The sequence below is a fragment of the Mustela lutreola genome, chromosome 11 (assembly GCF_030435805.1).
Source record: "Mustela lutreola isolate mMusLut2 chromosome 11, mMusLut2.pri, whole genome shotgun sequence".
Lineage (NCBI taxonomy): Eukaryota > Metazoa > Chordata > Mammalia > Carnivora > Mustelidae > Mustela > Mustela lutreola.
In genome coordinates, this window is record NC_081300.1 from 34,897,689 (window position 1) to 34,925,625 (window position 27,937).

The 27,937-nt window shown below is 46.0% G+C and overlaps 1 pseudogene; it reads right to left on the minus strand.

The window, feature by feature from the left end:
- Positions 1-424: 424 nt before the first annotated feature.
- Positions 425-26,034, minus strand: LOC131810945 (large ribosomal subunit protein uL11-like; annotated as a pseudogene).
- Positions 26,035-27,937: the final 1,903 nt, after the last annotated feature.

Here is a 27,937-nt window from a genome sequence, read left to right on the forward strand (position 1 = left end):
GGGATGCTGGAGCCGGGTTACCTGGGTTCACACCTGGCTTTCTCTTTCTTCAGCTCTGTGACCCTCATGAAGTTACTCCATCTCCCTTTGCCTTCCTGCCCTCCTTTATAAATTGGGGCTCATCAGGGTATGTACCACACAGCGCTCTTATGGTAATTAAATGGAGTGATGTGTGTAAAATCCTTGGCGCCTGGCCAAGTGCCTGTGTTGTATGTTTCTAGTATGGCCCTTCCGTGTGCGTATCAGTTCACTGGGCTGCCAGAGAAGACTTCACATACGCTAGGGCTATGGGTTTCAGGACAGTATTTCATAGGCTCCACCCTTAAGGCTGTTAGAAACTGCTTGGGACTACAAGACACACAGAGAGAGACTAACTAGAGAAAGTTCTAGGGTGTGCTTGAGATCAGATCAGAGGGCACAGCCACTAGTCCAGAGTAGTTGGGCTCCTGACGGGCCCAGAGCTCAGCCCGGGCTGAGCTCCCTCCTCGCCTGAGTGCAGTACGGCAAACGCCGAAGCAAAGCCAATACGTAATGATGTCACCACACGTCCCCCACCTCCACGTCGCTGTCCCAGGATCTGAGGCGTGCCACCATGGCCTGTGGTCCCTGAAAGGCAGTAAACAGGGGATTGAAAGGTGTTCCCTTCTGTTCTCTCAGCCACTATTTCTTAAACAGTCAAGAAACACCTCTCAAAATAGCCTGACTTGCTACGACAGCTTTGGGCTTCCAATCTGCCGCTGTTGTCTCTGGAGCAAAGGCAGGAAGCTGCCCTGTAGGCCCCGCTCTCCATCGGAGGCCGGGACAGAAGTGGGAAGCACTGCCCTGCCCTGTGTCTGCCATCCATTATTAGCTTGGCCCAACAAGAAACCTGTCTTTGCCCTCTTTGCACACATGCTCACCCACACCATGGGGCACTATGTAAAAATACCACAGATGCCAAATGTGCCAATAACAGCATCCTTCCCGTGCTCACATTTAAAACTGCACAATTCCAGCGGACAAGTAGACAGGAGGACAGGGCAGGGCTGGGGAGCCGCCCTTCCTGAGAAGTTCTCTCCCATCACCGGGCTCGCAATCCAGAGAAAGGAGGTATGGGCGGTAAATGGGCAATGACGGAATACCTCCGAGCCAGAGGAGTTAGTTAGCAGATGCTGGAGAAATGGTTCTGATCAATGCATATGGCAATGGTTAGAAATGGCAAGATTATCCCGGATGGTACTGGCGAGGGCAAAGGTGCAGAAGTCAATGTGGCACCTGCAGAGGATGATGCTACAATTATAATGACGTGCTGATCAGGAGCAGGGGCACACACACATACGTGTGCGTTGCACACACACCCACATGCATTTATTTGCATTAGCAGACTTTAACGCTATGCCACATATATCATCTCATTTGATTTTCACAACTGATCTGCTGGATTGGCAGGATATGATATGATGCTTCATGCCACAGGGAAGAATTCAAGCTCAGAGAGAGAAGCAATTTGTTTAGTTCTTTGAACATTAGTACATATGGAATTTGGATTTCAAGCCACAAGTTCTGATTCTAGGTTCAAAGCATTTTCCAGATGTCTTCTTCCCTCTCCTCTCCCTTCCCCTCCATTTCCCCTTCTTCCCCATGCCCTTCTCCATCTTCTTCTCCTCCTCCTCCCTCCCCTCCTCCTCCCTACTTCCTCCTCTCTAGCTATGGCACCGCTACCTCCATCCCCATCTCTGTCTCCCTCTCAGCAGTCCTGTGCAGGGAGAAGTTACAGAGGTAGGTCCGGCACCGAGACTGGGCTCCGGGAGGGCCAGCTGAGCCCACATTTCTCTCCAGTCTCTCTTATGGGGCATGAGTCCCCATCATTCTGGCCTTTTCCAAGTGCCCTCTCCTTCCTGCTCCAGGGCTGGAACCCCATATGCATATACTCTCACCACTGGGGAGCAGAGTGTACCTGAGGCAGAGGGGAGTCCTTCTCAGGAAACCCATCTGCTGAATCAGGCCGCACCACACTGGTGTGGTGCCCTCATGTGAGAACAAGAAAAGGGAAGAGAAGAGGGGGCCTTGGGGAAACAACCAGCACTGAGAGAGAGAGAATGCCTGCATGACTAGCTGAGTTGCCTGTATTCATGGACGACCTAAATGCACAGGAGGGACTATAACAATAAGCAAAAATGAAGAGATAAAAAATTGAATCACTGAGAAGGAAAATGTCAGGCCGCATATGCAAATGTCACTGTCGGATAGTCCTTCCTGGCCAATCCACTAGCTACAATTGATCATGCCCCAAGACTCAGAGGGCTTGGGGATGTGCTTAATGTAGGAAGAGAGAACTGGTCTCTGAGGTCTTCCTCTTCAAACGATCTCTAGAATCTTGCTTGGTTTTTGGGATCCCGTAGGAATCCTAGATGCTACTTCAGCCACCAGTCACACACACACACACACACACACACACACACACACACACACCATGTATCCCACCCAGACTTGCACTCACCAACAGAACCCTGCGCCAGGAACCTCCCCTCATGCCAGCCCCCAATCTCCTCCATGATGCTCCCCTGGAAAGACTCTAATAATCTCATTCCCAAACTGTGACAATGCCTGAGAAAGGGGCCTCCACGTGTTCATCCTGGATAATATATGTATTGATGGACAGCCATGCATTGGGCCAAAGGTTAAGACTGCAGGGCCAAAGTGCCTACAGGTCACACACCTCATTTCTTTTCAGCCCCCCAGACAGAGGGAAGCAGAGAGCTATTAGAAACTTAGCATTGGCTCAGCCTTCATTTGGAGTGCCAGGCACAGGGACAGAGGGGTCCTAAACTTTCTGACTCCCACTCCAATTTGTACTGCACAGAGCTCAGGGTCTGATGTGCTCTCCAGCAAGGGGGACCATTTCAAAGGAAACAACAGCACCAGGCAGCCACCCCGGAGCAGGATGAGAAGCCCCCCTTCTGTTCCTGGGCTCTACCTGGAAGGAGCCAGACTGGCTCTTTTTAATTCACCTGTGCCCTGGCACCCTCCCCATCTTTACAAGTGGGATCTCTCAGAGCCCCTCTGGGGAGTCCTCACAATGCTCTGGATTGGTTTCTATCTCGAATGATCTATGGTCAATGGCTTCCCTTGAGCCAAATGGTTTGGGTAGGAAGGATGGAACATGAGATGAGAGAGCAAAAACTGTGAAACCACATTGACTGGCTGGCAAACATATAGACACAACCTAATCCTATAGACACCTCCCCTTGGAACCTCTGTCATGGAACATTCCATGGGGATGAACTTCTTAAGGGCTGGGGGTACCTATAGTCATAACCCCAACCCTACCATCTGATCAAACACTGCTTTAAACTCTAAATGGTGCCATTCTGGAACACATTCCTTCTTAAGATTTGCGTGTGTATGAGTCTTACCCATAAGGAAACTCTTAGCTCCTCTAGGACAAGGACCAGATCTCCCGTGGCATTGCTTTATCCTCCTCACCAATGCCCACACGGGGCAGAGCAGGGTCACAGAAAGAAGTTCACACATCGTAACCATGGGAAAAGCTACACTTGGATGCAGGAGAGACAGGCTTTAACCTGAGACCTAATTACCTTGTAACTTTGAAAAACTTCACCTACATTCTCAAAGCCTTTGCTTCTCACCTATAAACTAGCACTTGAGCTACTTTACTTCTTGAATGGAAACCAACTTGAAAATGCTTAAATTAATATGTGCTATCCAAATCTTAGATATAGCAGACCCTCATATTCACAGATTCTACTATGCCATGTTTGACAGCCTGAAAGGACCCCAACATCCTAGGACATAACAGGAAGCCAGCACTTTGCTGGGATTTGATTTCCATTCAGGGCCCAGTAAGGCCGGGTGAGTGATGCACCTGATGAGGGAGTCTAGGGGCCTCTGCACGGGGGAGAACTGCTGTGCTTGTGGGAGGGCGGATACTGGACGTGTCATCTGTATCTTCCTACCATGTCTTGAATTCCTCTGCTTGCCACCACGTGCTTACCCTATTCTACCCCTTCTCCTTTGGGCTGTTGCAACATCCTCTGAACGAGTTGGCTTACTTCTAGTCTTTGACCCCTAGGGTCTGTTCTTAACACAGTGGCTACTGTACTTAAAATCATAAGACAGATCCTGTCATTCCTTCATTCAAACTCTCTCATGACTTCCCAGCCTCCCCATCTGAGGGTAAAGAGTACTCTGGCCAACTCATGGACGGTGCTGAGTAAATATTTGTAGAATGAATGAGTGATCGCTGTATTGCATTTCTAGAGAGAGAGAATTATACATGACTGTGTTTTTCATGCGTTTGAGATTCACAGAGGCCTCAGGATATAATCTCACAGATGTCAAGACTCTCCCATACTACAATAGTAAATAATCCATACATATTTAATTGTGTATGGAAGTGAATTGAACGACACCTAAATCCACATTTCCAGACAATGCCCAGAATAGGTGTACAAATCAATCCAGGACTGTGCACTGAAGCATGAGGTTAGCACACATGCAACCCAAGAAATGGTGGGTGTCATGTGAGAGCATAGGAGGGTGGGAGCCGCGGACAGGTCCAGAGAGCCTCCCCGGATTGGCTGGGGCAGGGCAGCGATCACTGCCCGCAGGGGAGAGGAGCAGCACCGGGCGACTTGCTTAGAGAATTCTGTGGAGTATGTTAATTTCTGTGGGACTTCAGAGGCCCCATAACTCTTGGAGATTAATAAGAATCTGGGAAGTATCTGTCTTTGCCGGCTGCTTTCATTTGCGCAGTAATAAAGCTCGCCTTTCTTGTTTAATAAAAACAATGTGGAAACAAATGGTTCTGTGCACAGTGGAACTTTAAAGAAATGAATTCAGCCGCACGGAGGGAAGCGTTTCATCACGCTGCCGGCTCCCCAGATCTAAAACAGAAGCCATGTCTCCCTTTTCTCACCCACTTTTGCAGACCCCACCCCATATTTTGGTTGTGCTTCTGGACCCCTCGGGGTGCCAGGCCGGTGGGTGGGATGGGGAGGGATGGGCAAGCATGGGCAAGCCCCCGGCCCCTGCTGGCCCGCACTTGTTCCTTAAACAAAGGAAGCCAGGGCTTGGCTCCTGAGATCCCAGTAGCTGGAAGGAGGTAGGTGGAGGCTCAGTCCCAGGCTGGCAATAAATATGATGAGAAATAACCAGTTCACCTACAAAGGGAAACCTGCCCACAAAAAGAAACAGACTGAGAAATGGTTTAGAGTGATCACTGGGAAATGGATCTCTAATGGGTCCCAGGGAAAAATCTGGGTCCCCTTGCCTGTTTGCATATACACCATGCTCAGGTAGATGGCTCAAAGAGGGCAGACAGTCCCCATCCAACTGTTTCAGCCACAAACAGAGTCCAAACACCAGTTAAATATGCCATCACACTAACCCAACATGCTTCTGATGCCCCCCACCCTTATTTTCTTAATTAAGGAAGACAGACCTCCCAGCTCTGGCCCTCGCTAGGAGGTCATATTTCCACTTTGAGGTCCCATAGGACCATCTGGAAAATGATACGGAGGCTGGTGAGGACCTAAATGATGCTCCATGATCCAGAGAAAGACTAGTGGACAGCCTCCCACTGTGGGAGAACCCGGAAAATATAGAATTTATGAACTGCCTACTATGTGCCCTGCCCTATTGGCCACCATCCCCAGGGGGGGACACATGAATCACAGTAATGAATTAGAACCTCATTAAGTTAGACAAGTAGGGGGTCTGGCCTATCTGCATTAATGAAGATCTGATTTATTAACTATCTTTAAAGAAATGCAGTTTTATTACTTTCAAGTATAAGCATTGATTCAAATCAAGTGCCAACAAGTATTGCCAAGTGGAGGCACTGATGGCCCTGCCTTAACAAAAAGATAAGATTAATTTGTAATTAACGGCTTCCATTCGCATGGAAACAATTAATGGGCTAAAGCCCTCATAAAAACAGTGCAATCTATTAACTAGATTAATAATGCCCCCTCTACAATCTAGGATAACTTATTAGTTTTTTTCCAGAAAAGGCAAAGGTCAGATCTCCAAGAGCTTGGGTGCTCTGCTGAGCCTAGAGAAAATTGTAAGATGCCCAAGCTTGTTTGCAGGGTCCCCAGCTCTCTTCTCTCTTTTTTACTACTCAGATTCTTTCAGTATTTATAGAGGGTAACGAAAAGAAATTTTTAAAGAAAGCTATAAGATAATCTTTGACCTCAAAGAGCTTACAGCCTGGCTAGGATAACAAGACACAGATGTATTAAAATACTAGAGAGAAAATCAAATGCTCAGCCAAGACAGTGCAAAAGCGCCAACTGTGTTTGAACCCCTCCATCGTGCCGGTCACTATGGGAATCCTGTGGCATCTATATGTTAATATGTAAGCAATCCTGGGAAGCTAGGCATTATAGTTTCCCATTCCACAGCTGAGGAATCCAAGGCTTGGAGTGTTCTACATTTTGTCTATTATTCACACAGCTGGTATGTTATGTGGTAACTAGTCTTCAAAATGGCCCCATCGGTGTGCACACCACTGTGTGGATGCAGCCTCTTGAACCTAGGCTGGGTCTGACTTGCTTTTGACCGGCAGGAGAGCTGCAGAAGAGCGGCTGTTGTGACACTGATAGTTAGATCACAAGAAGCCTTACAGTGTCTGTTCAAGCCACCTAGAATACGTCCTTCAGGGAGGGCAGCCAGTAGTGAGAAGTCCAGCTACCTCAACACTGACATGCTGTGAGGAAGTCCAAGCTAGCCACACAGAGAAGCTAGGTCGGAAAGGAATGATGCTCATCCAGGCCTTAGCCACGGCAGCCATCCTCACTGAGGTACCAGGTGAGTGAGTAAAGCCTCCATCTTGGACATGCAGCCAAGTTGAGCCTTCAGTTGACTCCAGGGCCAGACACCATATGTCAACAACCACAAGAGACCCAAGAACCACCCAGCTGAGCCCACGCAGTCCAATAATGGATTATTTCTTAAGAACCACGTAGGTAATAATAGATAAGCACAACTAGCTAGTGACCTTAGAAAAAGGGTGGTCTAATGTCAGAGCTACAAGCTTAACCACCAGACTAGCAGGTGGCGAACACAGACGACTGTGTGAGGACTGCATGTGTCTGTCCTCCTTATCCCTTCCCCTTCCCTCTGCCAGAGAACCTCAGACAGGCCTGTGCCTTCATTCTGATTCCTGTTCTCTGAGAATGGTATTCAGTCTGTGAGCACGCCTCAGAGCAGCTCTAATCCTGTCCAGCTTCTGTGGGTCAGCACCCCTTAAACACAGGGGAGAGGGTGACTTGTACCGCCCCTCGGACTCATTTTGTGCCCTCTGTGGGTGCTGTGAGAGTGTGTCCCAGGTGCTCTATTCAGACTTACATCTCCCCGCTGTGAGTCCCAGACCCTGGTCTCTACTTTTAGCTTCACACTCTCCTCTCCCTAACGCCCTGTTGCTCTTCCAGATTCACAGAGGTTAGGACACTGGGTTCTGCTGGAACCTAATTTTGCTTGAGATCTAAGTAGGTGTCACTTTGAACTCAGAAGAATTTATCCAGAGTCTGAACAATCCCTGAACCTCTGGTGTATACTAGTCCACCTTCCAACAAAAATGAGTTCTTGCCTAAAGCAAGCTTTGTCTTATGGTCTATTCTGGCTCTGGGGTCTGCCAGCCCCAATAATACCAACCAGGGGCTAAGATCCATGCACAAGGTTATACTCAAAATGTTACACTGCCTCAGCCTGACACCAAGGAATTTGTGTTTTGTCAGAGTCAATCTGTTACTAATAAAATCAAGCTCCTATTATAAAATTCCTGCCATTCTTACACTCAGGCTAGCTACTTTGATGAACCTCTTTCCAAAATCCCTGGACATCCTACCATGTCCCTTCCCCTGTGTATATGTACCACTGGGCGGACCTTCTGGTGACCATCTACATCCCTGAGATTTTATCAGGATTCCCTCCTAGAGCTTAGGACAAAGCCAGGAGTTCAACTGGAGGCTGAGGCTATAACCAAGGGAAGAAATCCTCCTCTCTCCTCCTGTCAGCTGTCCACACCTTCCAGCCCTGAGGGCTCTGAAGGAAAGCTCCAGAGTAGAAGCCTACCTCTCGGAGATAGTATGGGACAAGCAGGTCCACCCACACATGAAAGGGGACAGGTGAATTCCTAGAGACACCTTTGGCATCCTAAGCCCCATCGAGGCAAGACACACAGCCAGGATCAGGAGCTCTGATCTCGGAGCAGAGCCCTGAGTATAAATTTGGACCCTGATACTTTCTCACTTTGTGACTTCCTGCAAGTTCTTTAACCTTTAAGACTAGTCTCTTCCTCTGTAAAATAGGGCTATCTGTGCTTGTTACATAAAATTCAATAAGATATCTATAAAACTCTTCTATGTAGTACTCAACAAATGATATCTATTAGCCATGGTAGTAAATATACATAGTTTTCATATTTTTAAATCAGCTTGTAAGTTTTCAGTACTGGGCCCCTAATTTTATCTCCAGATTTAATTCAAATGAGTAGAGTGAGAGATGCTTTGTCATATGAGATTTTACTGAATCCTCACAAAATCACTACTATAATTCCACTTTTTTTTTTTTTTTTTAGAATGAAAGTGAGATCTAGAGAAGTACAGGAACTGGTACAATCATTTCTGTCTGGCAAGTTAGGAAGGGCAGTGACTTGATCAAGATGGCACAGCCCCCTGAAAAGAGAAAGGCTTGAACCCTCTCTCTGAATTTGAAGTTTAACTCTAAGCCCACGTCCCAGCACCCTGACCTTGGGAATGTAATGACTCATTTGTCCCTAAACAGGCACTTGTTTGAGTACCTATGTTCTAAGAAGTTCTAGGAGATATGAGAAAAAAAGAAATAACCAGGCCTTTTTCTATATTGCCAGGAGAGACAAGAAACATACAAGCATTATAATAGTGTTTTCAGAACATGGAGTCTGAGTAGGTCAGAAGAAAGCATCCCATTGAGGGAACCAGTGTTTGCAGGCAGGATACTGGTGTGAGACCAGTAGAAGGCGCTGTACGATGAGAATGCTAGTTTAGCTGGGCTTGGTAGAAGAAGAGTGGAATTTTAGGCTAGACCAAATGTTCTGAATTATGGGATAGAACATCAGAACACCCAGCATGGTGTCCAGCACACAGTGAGATCTCAGCAAGTCTTTTTGAAGAAATAAATCAGCACAACCATTAAATACTTGGGTATGAGAATCTGGAATGCCAAGAAGCCCTCTCTAGACCCTACATGTGAAGAGGAGATCTTATAGGTAAACTGGGGGAGCACCTTTTCCCCTTCGTGGCCTTTATTTTTGAAATCACTGTCCCACTGAGCAGATACAGACTGCTGAGGTCCAGGAGAGCCATTCTACCTTCAAAGAGAGTCTAGGCCTTTTCCCCCACTTTTATCTTGACCACTAATCAAGGAGGCTGTCTGGGTGGCAGAGGGTGCATTAGGGTAGAAAACAGCAAGGAGGGAGCGAAGCAAAGAGGTAACATCGCTAGACCACAAGGTGAAGTTGTGTTGCTCTGGCAGGCTTGCTGCCTTCCCCCTCAGATCCAAGGGTTTTCTCTCTCCAAGCCCCAAATTAACACTCAGGGCAGATATTCTCCAGGAGCACATAACAACACAGGGAAATCCCACCCCATTCATGTTTGAGTTGCCATAGAACTTTCAGGTGATATGTCTATTGGACACTCATAGAATGGACAGAGTAGAAAGGAAGGAAGGAAGCAGGGAGGGAAAGAAGCAGGGAGGGAGGAGTGGAGATATCCTTATTACCACTCATGACTCTCCAGAACAACACACAGCGCTGTTGAAAAGACAGGAAAAGAAGGCACAATATAATTGGGGGAAAAGACTGTGTCAAAAGGCATTAACCAAGTAGAACCATGGAATGGTTGCGTAACATGGCTGAGAACTGGGCACAAATGTAAAAAATGAATACGCAGAAAACACAGGGAAGGTGAGTGTGGGTCCAAGTGGCTCAAAGGATTGGTTTCATTTTAGTAGAATAAGTGGATGGAGGAAGGTTTCTCAGGTGAAGGGAACAGCTTGGATGAAGGCAAAAGGAGGTCAGAACAAACAAGGAACATGCCCAGAACAGATGCTCCCAATTCATATTCATATCTACGAATACACACACACACACACACACACACACACACTACTGCCTAAGGCACAGGACTAAGGATTAGAAAGACAGAGTCCCAGTTCTCCAAAAGCTGCCAGGTTGTTACCAGCTCTGAGAATCTAGGAGTGGGAAGAAACTAGCCAGGCCAAATAAAGACTCTTTCCAGAAAATCCTGGAAAGCTGGTAGGCTGGCTTCTGCTCAGACATCCCCAGAGGGGGGATGACATAGGTTCATCTGGGTCCTCTCTTGGATGATCTCCATTGATAGAAAGTTTACTTTATAATAACTAAAATCCTCCCACTTGTTCCTACAAAACGTTGCTTTTGTTATGACAATCATCAATGTTACAAATATTCTTCTATTTCTCCACACCAACTCCTCTCTGTGAGCTTTCCCCCAGGACACTTGGGACTGTGTAAGAGTGCTGGGGCCACTGCCAACCTGTGCTGATGGCCCCTCTTCCTTCCCAGGTGCAGGGGCCCCAGAGCAGGCCACCACTTGCTCCCAGCCCCCTTGGCCTCTATGCTTCGATCACAGTAGAAAGCTCACCTAAGGCTCTGGTCTGGCAATATCACACATGTTTCTGGTCATAAAATGGCCAGAACTGTCAGGAGAAATGTCAAGAGGAATATCATGGAGCCCCCAGCTGCTCTCTTTCCCACCCCATCGACACATTCTTTGAAAGCTGTGGGAACTAGAAAATTGCTCATCTTCTTTTAATCAAGGACACTATTTAAGATGCTTAAGTACAACACTATTTTTAAATGGGCAGTTTTATATAAAGGAAAAGGGAAAAAGTATAGCAGCAATGTACAGTATATCAGATTGAATTAGTTTTTCATGCCACAACATGTAAACAAATCTGTTTAATTAGAACACCTTGTTTTTATTGCATTCTGAGCCATTTTTCAATGATGAGGAGAAAATAAGACAATGGGGAAGGGATTCTGAAATTTTTCATGGAACCCCAGGGATCTTCTCTACTTCCCCCAATGACCCAGTTCTGGGGTGTTCCCTTGCATTCCCCATCAATGTCCCCTAGTACCCCATGTTCTCATGCAGCTCCTTCCCCCACAGGCCTTCAAAATAATCTCTATTCACAGAGATTTCAGAAGATTTTATGCACAAAGGGGAGATGAGATGTGGTCTCCTATATGATGGTAACGTGGGACCCCCAGAAAATAGAAAGAGGGAAACCCTCAAAGCACACAATGCTCCAAAAGCAGCTGGCAGAGGAGAGCAAGCTCTGGGCTGGAGTCCAGAATCTTGTTCTGAATCTGGTGCTGGAGGGGCGGGGGGGGCGGGTGGGCAGGTTGTGGGGTTGGTGCCCCAGTTCAGGCCTCTTTCTCCTCATTTATGTAGAAGAGAGCTTGGCCGAGATCCCCTGAGAACCCCCACGTTCAGGGATTCAGACTCGTACCTTGGACCTCATACTACCATACACACCCTCCTAGCACACAGAGCCCTTCATCAGAGGAGCTGACAGGGATCTGGAAAAAGCAGCTGCATGCCCTTCACAAGCCCGCTGAGAGCCCAGAGGATGCCCTGATCTCTCCGTACTGTCTGCCACAGTTGTCTCCTCCCCAAAGTGCACCCTCCCTGCTCCTTATGTACACGCCTGCTTCACCCCTCCCCCCCCCACCACCATTGCACTCACACCTGCAGGGGTGTGAGTGTTTGTATTTTTGGTTTCTGGTTAGTTTCTGAACAAGCAGAAGATTTAAGCTTTTAATCCATCTGTTGGGTGCAAAGCATAATATATTCTGGGAGTGGATTAGGGGACTAAATTTGGGAAATGTGTTGTCAAAATGTGGTTTTGCAATGCAAGCTTATTGATGAGGGTGTCATTTGGAGACTGAAGGCCTTTTGGGAGCTGCTGTGTGAGGAGGGGTGGAGACCGGGGGAGCAACAGGTGCATACAGCTCGCCCGCCACAGAATGCGGAGTGTAAAACATTCTTTCAGGGGTACCCGCCCCCAACTCCTTTCTGGGCTCTCCTCCTCCCCTTGCTGCTTCTCTCCTACAGCAAGATACTATACCTTTCAGGACCCTCCCCTCAACAGGAGACTGACACATACTTATGCACACTCAGGAGTCAAAAAAGTCAAAAAAGACAAAAATATCAATTTCTTTCCAGGATACGTGCATTTTAATGAAGTTCAAAGTCTTATGATCTCATAGTGTGGATGTAGGTATCAACCAACATTTAGAGATGATACTGAGAGGGGAAATAGACAGAAAAGAAGATGCACCTCACTGACCCAGACACAAGCATCTGCTAGTGGCTTTTCACTCATGTGACACCTGGAATCAGCGGGGTCAGAGCACAATTACCCTCTTGTGCACTGGGTGTGGTGGAAAGATGGCTTCTGTCTTCTTCCTGACACCACTCCCTATAGCTGTCCCCTGTGTCCCAGGCCTCAGATAGGGGTCGTGGGAGTGCGCAGCCTGGAATGTAGAAGTCAGCTGCAGACTCGGGACAGGTGAGCAGCAGCCCTAGGATTCCAGGGTTCAAGGCTAGGTGGTACTGAGGGATGGGGTGGGGGGAAGCAGTAGGAGCTATCACTCACCCACCCGTCTGGGCTGGGCACATCACAGAAAGGCAACAGGGTCCTTAAGGAATATCTACAGCAATGTAGCAGGCCCATCCATAGTATCCCTAGCTAGTAACCACTATCCTCCAGTAGACTGTCCCCGGAGAAGGAAAGCTAACTACCCTTCAGAGAGGCTGACCACCATGTGCCAGGTATAGACTGACTAGACAGAAGAGAGAACTCTGACCCCTAATATATCAATAGATCACGAAGATCACATTCCAGCCTCCATATTATACATTTGGTACAGAAGGTTGGAATGAAATCTCCTCATCAGACCCATTCTGTCCTTCTGCCAACTTACTTAAAGATGGGGCTGAAACCTCTTCCAGTTCATAGGCTTTGCTCCTAGCTGATCCCTGCCATCCCCCATCTGAGAATTGCCTAGTATTTTATCAATCCACTGTCCTGCTCAGGAAAGGAGCTTAGTGCCCTGGTGCATATGAGAAGTACAGACCTTGCCTTCAGAAAGTTCATAACCCATGTGGGTCTGGGGGAGAAACAGCACCTGGGACGTAGAGAATGATTTCAAACAGGGCCAGAGGATCATGGGAAGGCTGTGGGGTAGGATCTGGATGTCAGATCAGTAAAATTTTAAAAAAAAGTAAGATCCTTTAGTGGGAAGCCACAGACGAAGGAGAGAGGACACCCCTCCCAATACACTACCTCCAATTTGCTTCTGTATAGAACAGCACTCATCTGATCCACTTATTAAAATCTCCAAAGCCGTTGTGCCTCCTTATCTCTTTCTCTCGCGGTTGGTCCCAGTTTGTCTGAATACAGCCTCGGTGTTTTAAAACAGAGTTTGTCTACATGTCCTCATGGACTGAGGTCAGGGAGCCCAATTCTGCTTTCTTACTGTCCTGTCCATGCCACAAAGGAAAGCCTGGGAAATGGTTCAGGGTTCCGTATTTAGAAAATGAAAAATGCCCCAGTACTGCTGTGCCCTGAGTAGAGGGATGACAAACAACAAGAGAGGAAACACTAATGCTGATGGTGGCACTGAAACCACCGATGGGACTTGATGCAATAATCCGACAGGAGAGAATCTTAATAACATAATGAACATCCCTGTGGGGTAAGGAACACCAGGAGTAAAAAGCCGGAAAAGCCTGAGTAGTTCCTTTGTTGGTTTCCATATCACTAACCTTTCTCCTATTGTCTTCTGCATTATCAGTTTTTCACTCTCTACTGGATTATTACCATCAGCTCATAAACATGCCATTATGCCTGCCATTAAAACTCTCTTGACCTCACCTTTCTCTAACCATTGACAGATTTCTTTATTCCCCTCTGCAACAGACCTCCTCAAAGGATCATCTATTCTTTTTCAAATCCCTCTCCTCACTTTCTTTCTTAAACCCACTCCCGTCTACCTTTTATAAACACCTCCCCACCCAAACTGCTCTTGTCATGATCTCTAGTGAACTCCACATTCTATATCCACCCATCAATTCCCAATCTTCATTGTACTTGCCCTACCTGCAGCATTTGACCACACTGTCCACCTCTCAGGATCGCACACTCTCTCTACATGTTGAGTCCCCTGGGGGTACCTCCTCAGTGTTCTTTTCATGAAAAATCACCCCCTTGCTCATATGACCAGGTCCGTGATTTCAAATACTGTTGTGAGCTCAATGACTCCCAAATTTGTCACTCCAATCTAGATTTTCTCTTGATTCCTGGACATGTGTCTACAACTGCCTCCATGAAAATGTCCACTTGAATGTCTACAAGGCCCCTCAAACTCAACATGTCCAAAACTGAACACCTAATTTTTCCCCTCCCAGTGCTATCTTGGTTACTCAAGTGAAAAGCCATGGAATCAACCTTGACTTGTCTTTTTTGTCACACCCATATCTAATTTTTCAGTACATTCTACTGGCTCTACTTTCAAAACATATCCAAATTCAAGATGCTCACCCCTCTGCTGTCACCATCCAAGCCCAATTGACTATTGCCTCCTTCCTTGGGTGCTCTCACAACCTCCCTGCATTATTGATGCTATTCTTAACATAGTAGCCACGTGCTTTAAAACAGAACTCTCAGGGCACCTGGGTGGCTCAGTAAGCTGAGCATCCAACTCTGGATTTTGGCTCAGGTTATGATCTCAGGGTCTTAAGATTGAGTCTCACGTGGTGTTCCACACAGCACAGATTCTGCTTGTCCCTCTCCCTCTGCTCCTCCCCACTGCTTGCTCTCTTTCTCTCTCAAATAAATTAATTAAAAAAAAAAAAAACAGAAGTTTTGTGGCATTTGACATCAGAATCAAGTCATGTGTCTATTCAAAACCTTCCAGTAGCACATAGCACACATTTCACTAGGAGTAAACTGAAGCCTTTACAAAGAACTACCAGGCCCTCCTCGTGACCTCTCCAACCTCAACCCTTATTACTCTTCCACTCCCTCTTGCATGGTCTCCAGTCACACTGTGCTTCATGCTGCTGCTCAAACATACTCTGCATCTCTACCAAAGTTCCTTTGCTCTGGAGTTCCCATGCCTAGAATATTCTTCCCCCAAGTTCTGCTTGACCCATTCCATCATCTTCTTCCAAGCCTTTGCTCTCATTTTCTCAAGAAAGCCCACCCAGCCACCCTACTGAATCCTGAAACCTGCCCCCCCCCAGCATCATACCCAAACCCCTTACCCTTCTCTACAACCTTCATAGTATCAACATACTAGATCAGTTGCTTATCTTTATGTTGCTTATGCATACATCTTCCCCTACTGAAATGTAAACTCCACGTGGACAGGAATCTTTGCTTCATTCTCAAAGGTACCCCAAGTGCCTAGGGCAGTGCCTGGCACATAGGTGTTCAATAAATATTTCTTGAATGAGTAAACTCCCCTTTTACCATCCAAACACAGCCTATTTCACATACTGTTTCCAGGTAAGCTCCCTATGAGTCTTGCTCTTTGGAATAACAAGTGTCTGCATTTCTAACAAATAATGGTTATAACAACTATAGTAGATGCAATTTATGCATTGCTTACAAGATATATGACCTACCAACCACCTGTAAAATGCTCACAGCATACCAGGCAAGGACCTTAACAAGGACCATCTTTTTAAATTTCTCCAATAGTTCAGGAAGAGAGTATAATAAACTTCATTACTGGGCACAATATTTCACTGCCCCTCCACTCCACCTGCAGTATCCAAACCACTGGGGAGCCCTTCCGAAAGCATGGTGTGTTTCCTCTCTCTTTAACTTGGAGTGTGGTCATGCGACTGGCTTTGGCCAATATTATATTAGCAAAAATGATAGCATCAAGTTCTTAATATAAGCCCTAATCAAGTTCTTAATCCAGGCCCTAAAAAAGGTCTTGCATATCTCTTCTTGTCTTCTTGCACTTCTGCCATCCCCATGAGAACATGCCCAGGCTGGCCCACTAGAGAGAAATATGAGAGACACAGAGCCACCTGAGTGAAACCCAGACTAGATCAGACAGCCCTAAGTGACCCTTGGCCACATGAGCAGTAAAGATGGTTATTATTTTTAAGCCATTGAGCTTTAGGGTGGTTTGTTAAACAGTAATAGTTAAATGATAGAGGTATCCCATATTTCTCCTTTTAGACAAGGACAATGAGACTTAGAAAAGGTAAGTAACCCACCCAAGATTTCATGACTGGTGAACGGTAAAGCCAGGGTCTCCCTCAGGTCCCAGACCCTGATGTAGGCAACATCAGCAGCTCCCTTCTTGCCTTCCCTGTTCTTCTGTGCCAACACAACACTTGGACACACGCTGAATTCCTCTCCCATTGTATCTAATTATTCATTCATTAATTCATTTACACTTTCAAAAAAATAAGGTAAAAGCTGATTATCATATTAACTTGTAAGTGGCTGGAAATGCTGAGCTAGAACCCAAGCAACATAAAACAGAAATGTACCAGAAAAGGGAGAAAACACACAAAGCATGTAGCTTTGGACAGAGATATGTCCAAATGAGACTGAAAACAGTAGCAGTGGAAGCATGCTGGTGACAACCACTGTAGATGTTCCCTGAACATACACCTTGATATGGCGTGGGACAGCCAGCATCAGGACAAGGTGCTTGAGGCTACTGGACAATTTCTGTCCTGGGTGCTGTGTGAAGTGCAATCCCCACAACCTTTCGCTTCTCTCTCTTCACAGAGTAGGATAAGAGAGCCTAGTATTATTAGTCACTGCCACTCAATGTTAAAAATAGACAAGCCATTTTCAGGCTTCATCAAAACAATATCATGATGAGTCACTTATTTTTCAGGATTGTGAATATCCAGAAAATATTAAAACGTTCCCAAGACAGGGAAGCAGCTCTCATTGTAAGAAAATGTAATTCTTTATAGGATTTGTGACTCGTCTGGTGCCATATGGTTAATAAGCAGCATAATCAAACGGAGAACAGAGGATTTAAGGGTGAACAGAGACAACAGATAAAGAAGGAAAGCAGGTGATTCTTTGACCTTGGGTGAGTTGGTAAACTTTTCTGAGTTCCTGCTTCTCTGTTAATACACAGGAAATGGTAATGCCTAGCTCATGAGGTTGTGGTGAAGTTTAGATAACTTAGAAAATAAAGAGTCCAAAAAGATGTTTGGCAGGAATCCTTGGGCATGGATCCATTCAGTAAAGATTCAGTGATTGTCTGCCATGGGCCAAGTTCTACAGTATATCCTGGGAATGCCAAGATACCTAAAATGGATGCCCCTCCCTTCTGGAGCTCACGGTCAAGTTAGAGATACAAACAAGTAGAACTTGCAGATAGGGCCGTGTGAGCCATACACTCTGTTGATCGACATATAGGAGGCGGGAATATTCACCAGCTTCCAGTTTCAAACTCACAGTCCCAAACCTGGGGCACTTACCAAGGCTTCAGAAGAGGTTCAAGTGACAATGCAAAGAACATATTCATCAGGATACACTTGCCCTGTAACAAGTGGGAAGACCCATTCCAAGCCTTTTAATGAAGCAACCGTGGAATGAGGACCTCCAGCCTAAGGGGGAAATAAACAGTCCTGCCCTATCAGAACTCGGGGGCAGACACTGAAGTGCATCCACTGGGACATCTGGCTGTCCTCATTCTGCATTAACCCTCCTAGTTCCTGAATTCTTGCTCCACAACCTCACATAACCCTCCTAACTTCCCTGGGAAGTGAGTACTCTTATTTATCCCCTTTCCACGGGATACTGAGCTGCTGTTTGGAAGTTCAGCAACAGCTTGCAATGGATGGTCAGGAGCCACAGGGCTGGGATTCAACCCAGGACCAGTCAGCCACCTTAGATCCTTCTCTCTCTGTCAGGGGCAAAGGGGCCTCAGCCATTGTCTTGTAGGGTGCTCAGACCCAAGCCTAATTACGATTGCTCAGTTACCAAGAACCACACATCCAAATCGGGATTATAAATATAAGTGTTGTGGGACGCCTGGGTGGCTCAGTGGGTTAAGCCTCTGCCTTCAGCTCGGGTCATGATCTCAGGGTCCTGGGATGGAGCCCCGCATCGGGCTCTCTGCTCAGTGGGGAACCTGCTTCCTCCTCTCTCTCTCTCTGCCTGTCTCTCTGCCTACTTGTGATCTCTGTCTGTCAAACAAATAAATAAAATCTTTTTAAAAAATAAATAAGATTAAATAAATAAATATAAGTGTTGTGGGTGATCTACGTAGTTTGAGTTGTTAGGGAAGACTCCGCGATAGAACTGGGACTTCGGTTGTGTCTGGGCGGAGAATAAAAGCAACATCCGTTCCATCATTCTTTTTTTTTTTTTTTTTTTTTTTTAAAAGATTTTATTTATTTATTTGACAGAGAGAAATTACAAGTACATTGAGAGGCAGGCAGAGAGAGAGAGAAGGAAGCAGGCTCCCTGCTGAGCAGAGAGCCCGATGCAGGACTCGATCCCAGGACCCTGAGATCATGACCTGAGCCGAAGGCAGCGGCCTAATCCACTGAGCCACCCAGGCGCCCCCATCATTCTTTTGATAAAGATGTATGTTCTGTGAACCGAGCTGCAGTTTGTTTCTTATTCCTCTGCGTCTATCCTCTTCCTTAGAACGTCTTAGATGCATCAAGAAAGCAAACAACTGAGCGGCTTCTATTCCTGTAATTACAGCATGACACCACAGTGATGGAAGAGTAGACCACCTCAGGGGCCTGGAAGAGGAGGTACAAATGCCAGGGGAGTCACCCGGTCCTCAGGAGGGCAGGTCTCGGGGTTTGCGAACAAAGAACGAAAGTTCTCATGACATGAGATTCTTATCTGTTCCTTCTAGCAAGTCCAGCACGACCCCGCCTTAGACTCTAATTATTAGTTCATGATTCTATCTGCTCCTGGCCCTCCCGACAGGAATTATCCTCCCTTCTCAGACCTCCCATAATCCATGAACTATGCCTTTTTTGAGGGGTTCAGCATTCCCCATCTTCTCTGATGCTTATGGGTGTGCAAGGGACTAAATCCACTTGGCTTTCATCTCCCTGCGGCCGGGGTCCATTCCCATGTGTCTTTGGGTCGCCCGGGGCAGAAGCACGGTGCCCTCTGTATGCTTCATTACTGTTTAGTGAAGGGACGAAGATACAGTTCCAACCCTTGGGGGGAAAAAAAAATCGCTTAGTTACACCGCTTCCTTCAAAGATCTGGGCAGATGGACAAAAAGAATTGTGGCACACTTCTCAATCTCTATACAAGAATATCTGGCTCTTGGAAACGTCTGTTCAAGTCTCAGGAAGGTGATGATAACTGCTGAGATCAGTTGATGAAGACCATGGGCAAGGCCTGAAGGGGATATTTAGAATTCGAGCCAAAAATGAAGGCATACTAAACTCAGCCAGCTCCCTTCCAATCCCTTGTACTGCTGACTCCTGGCTTCTCCCCCACCTCATCATCATTGTCGTCCACTCCCTGATGCCACTGGGGAAGAGACCTCATCATTTTGTCCTCCAGTATTTCGGAAGCTCCTGACCTGAATCATCCCCCCCTCTTTTCTAACCTGTACAATGCTTCTGAAGAAACTTTCTGAAATTCTTACTTTAATTATACAGAGCAATGAATAAGCCGAGTGGTTAAACACAGAACTTTGAAAAGAGTCAGACTGGACTCTGTCCCAGCCCCACCACATATTAAGCCTCAAACACCTCATCTGTAAAATGATGGTAATAATAGTACCCGCCTCCCAGGCAGTGATAAGCATTAAATGAAGTATTATGTATGTTTCCCACAATATCAGGCTCCTTGCAAGTCTTCAAGATATATTAAGAAACAGAAAAAGTAATTTCCCTCTTACCATAGCTGTAATTCCTGATGCTTACAAGGTACTTCCCCTTGCTTCCCCTTGCTTGTTCCCCTTCCCCTTTCCCTTACAAGGTACTTCCCCTTACAAGGTACATCCCCAGTTCTCCAGAATGTAAGTGCTCTACCCTCTACAACCCCCACCAGTCACCCTCTGCTTCAGCCAAAATCATACCATTTCTCCCTTTCAGAGAGCTGGAACTGAGGTAAATTCTATCATCCAACCACTGGGTAAATATTTGAGAACAATCTTTAGGAGCCCCCTACTCAGAACATTATAAGATATAGTCCAGATTGGGGGCACCTGGGTGGCTCAGTGAGTTAAAGCCTCTGCCTTCAGCTCAGGTCATGATCCCAGGGTTCTGGGATCAAGCCCCACATCGGGCTCTCTGCTCCATGGGGAGCCTGCTTCCTCCTCTCTCTCTATTCCTACTTGTGATCTCTGTCTGTCAAATAAATAAATAAATAAGTCTTAAAAAAAAAAAGATATAGTCCAGATTGATTCAAGAATTCAATGTTTTGTATATGTGTGTGGGTATACTGGTGTGGGTGTGAGTGTGTATGTGAACACAAAGGAAAAACAAGATAAAATTAACCTGTTATTATTGTGGCTACAGCCTCTCATATAGAAAAGCAAAAGAAAAATATGAAAATAAAAAGATGACTAGATTTGACCACAAAAAAGCTAAATATATATAATATATATAAATATATATATGTATATATACATATATATATTTGTCTCTGCATCTAAAAACACACCACAAATAATAAGGAAAGTGAAAAATCAAATGAGAAAAAAAAATGATCGTACCATATATGTTAAACAAAAGATTAATAATTTATAGAGAGCTGTTACCAATCAATAGGAGGAAAATGCCAATGGAAAAATAGGCAATGTACTTAAAGTAGAAAAATCACAGAAAAATTAATGCAGAAGATAAAGAAATATAAAAGAGCATGCTATTCTTATAATAATCAGATAAAATCAGAGTAAAGCCCAAAGTTCCACTTGAACATCCCAAAAAGGAAACTGCCCTTTGCATCCAGTAGCAACCAGAATTGGCAGACCTGCAAATAAACAGGGACTCAGACACTGGTGGGATGGTCACTGAGCATAACCTGCCTTGGACACCACTGTGGTAAGATGCACCAAAGGTTTTAAAATGTGAATAACTTTTGACCAGTAATTCAATTGTTAGGAATTACTCCCAAAAGAACAATGATAGGTGAGCACCAAAAATTCTGCATAAAGTTTTTTATCACAGTGTTTTCTGCGATGGGGAAAAAAAAAAATGGAACAGCTTACATTTTCAACAGGAAGATGTTGAAAGGAAGTGAGAGCATATCACATGACTGACTGCTGTAGAGCCACTCAAGATTACAGTTTAGAAGAATATCTAATAGAAACATAGCTACAACGTATTTTAAGTTAAAAAGTTCAGTAGGATTCCAAATGTGTAGTATATTCCCAGAGGAAAAACTAGGGAGATATCATGGAAAAGCTAAGCAGTTATCTCAGTAAGGGAAAATTAGCAAGAATCATAATTTTGTTATTTATTTTCTGTGTGGGAGCAAAAATGATTATAAATGAAACACGGCCCAATGCATCTTCCCCAGGCTTCAAAGTTAGCTCAAAGTCCTACATTTTCCATGAAGTATGCTCTGACTCCTCTGGACCTCACTCAACTACTCATCCTTCACACTCTTTTAGCCATTCTTATCCATGCTCTCCAATCATGCCTTTGATCATGTGCTTCCTTGTATTGTGCTCTAATTATCCAAGGTTTGACAGTTTTAGTTCTTCAGCAAGAACTCATTCAAGAACCACTCATTGCTGGGTCTACCTTACCCACAGCAGATTGTCTTTCCCAAGATGGCTGCAACAATTCCTCTCATCCTACACACTCTTCTTACCTCGCTACTGACATTCCTCCTACGAAAAAGCACATCTGTGTTCTCTGCTTCTGAATTTGCGCAAGGCCATGACTACAGCAGAAACAAGGCCATGTGACTTCTGAGGCCAGGACAGAAAAGACAATAGTGCTGCTACCCAGTTCTCTCAGAAGGCTCTTTTTTAGAACGCAGCTGCCATTCAATGAGGAAGCCCAGGCCACATGGAAAGTCCATGTATAGGTGTTCATCAGGCTAAGAATCCTAGCTGATGTTCCAATCAACAGCCACCAATATGCAAATGAAAAGGCCTCTGTGATGACTGATCCCATGCATTCTCTGCCTGCAAATACAGGAGAGACCCTGAGAAGGAACTGCCCAGCTGAGTCCCATCAGTCTCTGAACTTTGAGAGATTTTATAACAACAGAATGATTGTTGGGATGCCTGACTGGCCCAGTCGATTAAAGGTCCAACTCTTGATTTCGGCTCGGGTCTGAATCTCAGGATCATGGGATCTAGCCCTGTGGCGTCAGGCTCAGCATGGAGTCTGCTCATCCCTCTCCCTCCCACTTCTTGCTTTCTCTCTCTTCCTCTTTCAATCTCTAAAATAAATAAACAAAAATCTTCTAAAAAAAAAACAAAAATAAAAATGATTGTCATATTTTAAATCATTAAATTTTGGGGTGAGTTGTCACACAGCAATTGATAACCGGAACTTACTCACACTTCCCTTTTTTTCTTTGCTGTCTTACTAATCTCCTTTCTGAAACACTTTAAATCTTAAATCTGTTGGCCTTATAAAAATTAATCCATGCATATTTGTTATATAAATGAATGGATGGATGAATGAATGAAGAAAAGTCCTAAACATCACTGCATTCCTTAGTTCCAAACTTATGCATGCTAATGAGTCTTCTTAAGAACTTGAACCTAAGAGAACCAGCATAGTCTGAACTTTGCTTCCTTCTACATACTTCCCTTTCAGGTATACCTCCAAATATCCAGCATGCAGAAAAGGCTTATTCACTATAAAAGAAGAGGTAATGTAACAAGAAGACCCGTGAAAAAACTGATGCCTCTGAGCTTGCCCTTTTCTCAGGAGAAGCCACTACCTAGGGAAAGATGGGCCCTCTTTAGCAATCAGTATGTTAGAAGGCTACTGTTATCCTCCTACTCTCCGTCAATAAGAGGCCAGCCACAGAACTACGGCCCCAAAGGGCAGACAGACCCCTCAGTCCCATTAGGCCATCATTGCCAAAGCCCTGGCCCATGGTGCCACCTATGTGGTGTGGTTTGAAGGGCAAAAGGTCTTCTCTGTGCTAATCCACCATCCTAGAGGCCCTCATGGGGTAAGCGTTTTCCCCTCTAGGCTCTTTCATTACAGAGAAATTCCCTGGGAGGGGAGCACGCATTCACAATGTGGCAGAACCAGCAGTGGCCCTCTTGCTATTTTGCCCTAACATCTCCTAGTGAATGTGTTCCCGCAAGTTTGTCCCTGGACTAGAGGGGCAACTGTGCACAAATGAGGCATGGGTTTGTGAACAAGAACATTCAGAGAGAAGGAAAAAATCAAAAGAAGGGAAGTCTAGGAGCTCTGAAATCAAGCTTCTCACATTTCATAATCTCACCAAAACTGATTGATGCTGCCAGGGTTTCTCTCTACCTAATGGGAACTGATCACATTTGATTTGTCATCTATTTTTAAGGTTTTTGATAGTAAGTGAAATTAGGATTACCCAGGACTAGTGTCACACCCCTTGTTTACTGGGCTTCAGAGAGCCTTAACTTGTGCCCTGCCATTGGGAAGTGCCATCAATGCCACAAGCAGGAGTCAGCTAGACCTCAAAGTTTCTTTGCTTAAATGCTGTCATCTCACCAGGTGGGCCTAGTGACCGGGGAAGGTAAGGATGTCGTGATTTAAGGGTGGAAATAGGGAAGTGGAAGGACTTCTTGCAACCACAGCTTTACATGAAATGCTCTTTGAAGGCAGTAGGATTGTCTCAGATCCTGAAGAAGAATTTGATGATTGACTTTTCTCATCCCTTCTCTCTAGACAGTGTTCAGGGCAAGAACAGGAGACTGGTTGGCTCCTTTGTATTGTATTAAGCCAATATTTGAAAGATTTCTTTGCTTGTGACTATTAATACCCCCTTCAGTTACTACTCAAGCTTGTTTGTGGCCATGATACGCTACTCGGGGCTCACTAGGTAATCCACCCAAGCCAGCGCCAAGGTGCAGTAGATCCGATCTACTTGATACCAAGTATCTGGTTTAACAGAACTGACCATACATAAAAGGGATTTTTTTTTTCCCTTTTTCCCAGAGGTTGAATTTTTTTTCCTGCCAACACTCTACTTGCCAGACAAAAAATTAAGTTCAAGTTTTGTCCCCTAGATTTCTCATCAAATTTCTAAAACGGAGCTCCCTGCCATTGTCATCAGCACCATTATCACCATCGTCACCACGTGCCCACATTCTCCATCGTTCCTGTCACCCAACCAGGTTGGCCTCATTACCGTCACCATCTCCATCATTAGTGCCAATTAATCATTACCATTAACATCATCAGAATAATGGCCTTAGCAAACCCCAACTGGGAAAGGCCTGTTCCCATCGCCGCAGGAATTTCCATATTAAGACTTCCAATCCTGCGAGCTCTGGAATATACTAATGGAGAGAAACCGTGTTGGAAAAGACCCCTGGGAGAAGCTGGGAGGAAAAGCGTGCCCCAGTCGCCTCTCAAAATATCCAGCAAGCAGCCATCGGGGAGCATGCGCCCGTTCTTTGAACTCCCTCAAAGTATCTTTCATCTGTTCTAAATCCAGGATCATCTTTGTACAGGGCTTGCTGTTTCTGGATAAATCCTTGGCCCTTGTTCAAGCCCTGGACTGTGTCAGGATGTTCCACAGACCCCAGCAGGAAAGCGTTGCTAAATGAGCCTTTCCAGCGGGACCCCTTTCTAGTGACACGGATTCCAAATCCCAGCCCAGAGCGTCTGCACTCAGCAGTACGACCAGGCAGCGACCGACATTGAGTTCTCATTTCAATGCCCATCTTCCTGGAGGAGGCCCCCACACCCACCACAAGAGAGTCCGCAGCTGATACTTCTTTCCTAGGGCACTCTATTTTCGGCTTCATATCATATCACGGACTCTCTTTCCCTGTGGAGCAAGCTGGCGAAACATTTTTTTCCTTGCCTAAGCATTTGCTTTGTATCTGATTCAAATCTCTAACCTGAAAATGGGGAGACCAAGCCAACAAGACACCAGGAGGAGGGCCTCCTTCTCTGCCCACAGACCAAACCACAGTCCCGAGACTTGCTGTGTGAGATTCAGCTGATATCCTCCCCTCTCTGAGTCCCTATCTCATCTCCCACTGTCAGAGAAAAAGCTCTACGTTATCACCGCTTCTCCGGGTATGGCAGGAGACTAGCCCTGTTTCCCCATGTGCATTACCGAAATTAAACACTTTCCTTTGGCATTTGTTTTTCCTGGTTGTCAAGTGATCTTTTATTAAGACATTTTCAAAAATAAGTGAATAAATAATTTCCTTTGTAGTTCCTACCTAGCTGGGCATTCCACCACGTCACACTGTTGATGTCATCTACGATGTCAAGAAGGCAATGGCCATCGACATGGCACCCCACAGACTGTACAGTTCTCAGGATCCCTTCAATGGTTCCAGAGAGTTCTCTGGCTAAAGATCAGTGCTGCATCTGTCAGGCGATGCTGACAGTGGCATCAAAAGTGGTATTTCCACTGAGCTTTATGCTCTTCTGCTTCTTTCTGTCTCTGGGGTAGTTCCTCAAGGACTTTGATGATCAGGCAGAGGCAGGAGGTGCCGCGTCAATCTGGGCCAGTCTATTCAGAATGGTCAGGTCCCTGTCATCCTCAGACCTGACCAGTCACCTGCTGCCTCAGCGATGTCATCATCAACCTTTTTTGGAGACAAGCCCAGGGGACTGAGGACAGACTTGGCACTGACTTTCCCACAGTGCACCCCAGGTTCACTACTTTAATCTCCTTGAGGTCAAACGTGGGTGGCATGGCAGGCGCAGCTGGCGTGGGATGAACCTGGATGCAGGATAACTAAAGAAAGTTGCAAGTTGACCTCCTCGAGCCAAAAGCTGAGAGCTCCCCTGATATTTTTACACAGCCTCTACCTTTCATTGCATTCTCATCTAAAGTGTCATGTAAGCCACAACTAACTGTGAGCAAAGCCAAGCGATCTTACTCCCATTTTACAATGAGAAACGGGACTCAGAGTAGTGGGTATCTCTTTCAAGGTCTTGGCTAGCTGGAAAGCAGCCACTTTGGGACTGGACCCCCAGATGCGCTAACCACTGGAGTTAGATTCCTCACACTTCCCACGTGCAGCCCTGTGCAGAATGAACATGAGTAAGTCACAAAACAAGCCTGAAACCAGTGGATGGGAGCAAGAAAACTCTGAATGGATTGTGAAACATGACATGAGAAGTATCCACTTAAATCTGCCCCGTGCTACTACTGGGGACACTTCCACTCTAAAACACAGAAGGCCCACAGGCCACTCGGAGTCACAGACACCTCACCCAAGACATCAGTGCTGGGAGAGAAGAGGACTAGGGAGTCAGTTTTCAAAACATCTGCATTTTATAAACGAGAAGAGCAATGCCCCCTGTGCTCACAGACTAGCACAGGCTTCTCCAGAGGCAAACTGAACGCCTGTTTCCATAAGCTTTTCTTTCAGAACCTTACCCCCTCCTTTTATAAGAAGGACATGACCTCTTCACAGTGGTAGAGGCCCAGGTACTTCACTGTGAGCCAGGAGAGTTGGCCCTTGGCCACAGCCACAGGCAGAGGAACGAAACATCCAGCCAATGAACCTGAGTCACTAGGACGAATGTTCTATGAGATCCTCTTCAGCAGCCTGCCACTGTACCTGAACTCCCACCATCAGGTACCCAGCTCAACAGATTATGGCACAGGAAACTGCAGTCCAAGTGTAAAACTGGCACAGGATTATTAATAGCCAGAGCAATCTTTAGCCAACAAAAGCCTCGTGTAACTTCAGCAAATGACCTTAGCAAAGGGCAGGGCCCTGAAGCGATGGAACGAAGGACAGCAAGCTTCGACAGGAAGCAGAGGGGATGGGGGGGCCCTCGCCTGAAACTTGGAGCCTCAACAAAGGAAATCCTCCTTAGTCTGGAGGCCAGCCCTGGATACTTGGGCAGTAAAGGGATCCAAGGGAGGAGAGAAGTTAAGTGATGAAATTATATGGATAGAGAAACCCTACTGGGCCAAGTAATAAAAACCCAAACTGGCTTGAGCATTCATAAAATAAAATAAAAGGAAATAATAAAATGGAATATATTGGCTTATGAAACCCAAAGGTCCTAAAGTGCACTGGCCTCAGACCCAGCTGGCTTTCTCCTCTGCAAGGCTCAATTCTCCTCTGGGTTGGCTGCATTCCCCTTAAGGAGACCAAAGACTGTCCACCACAACTCCAAGATCACAAGGTCCGGCTTGGACAGCCTGCAGAAAGACAGCCCCTCTACGAAGTGAGGGATGGGCTCTGATTGGCTAACCTCTGACCACATGCCCCCTCCTTAACCAATCGTTCAGTTCTGACTGGCCAGGTCTAGATCACAGGCCCTCCGCAGAGCCGCATTGAATGGACCGCCCTGATTCTAGAGGCCAGTTCAGCCTCTGCAAAGTCATCAGGTCCCCGCCACCCAGTGGGGGGTCCTTAGAGGCCAGCACTCCCAATTAGGAATACTTCTGCCACCATGACTGTCTGATGCTATTTCCAGAAATGCCAGTTATGGGCAGGCTCCAGAAGCTCCGGGGTCTTGCGCCTGGTACCAGGGACCAAACTGCTGGAAGGAAACCCAGGGCCATCTCAGTTCTGAGCAGGACAGTTCCTCGGGAAGGGAACCCTCAAAAACACTATCGGAAGTAGCCTTATTTGCTTCATTATCGATTGTTTGCCACCTTTCTTCTTTGCTACAAATATTCGCTCTGTGAGGTCAGAGAGGAAGGGTCCCATTCTTGCAGAATTCCCAGGACGAAGAACGCATGGAACCTGGCCAAG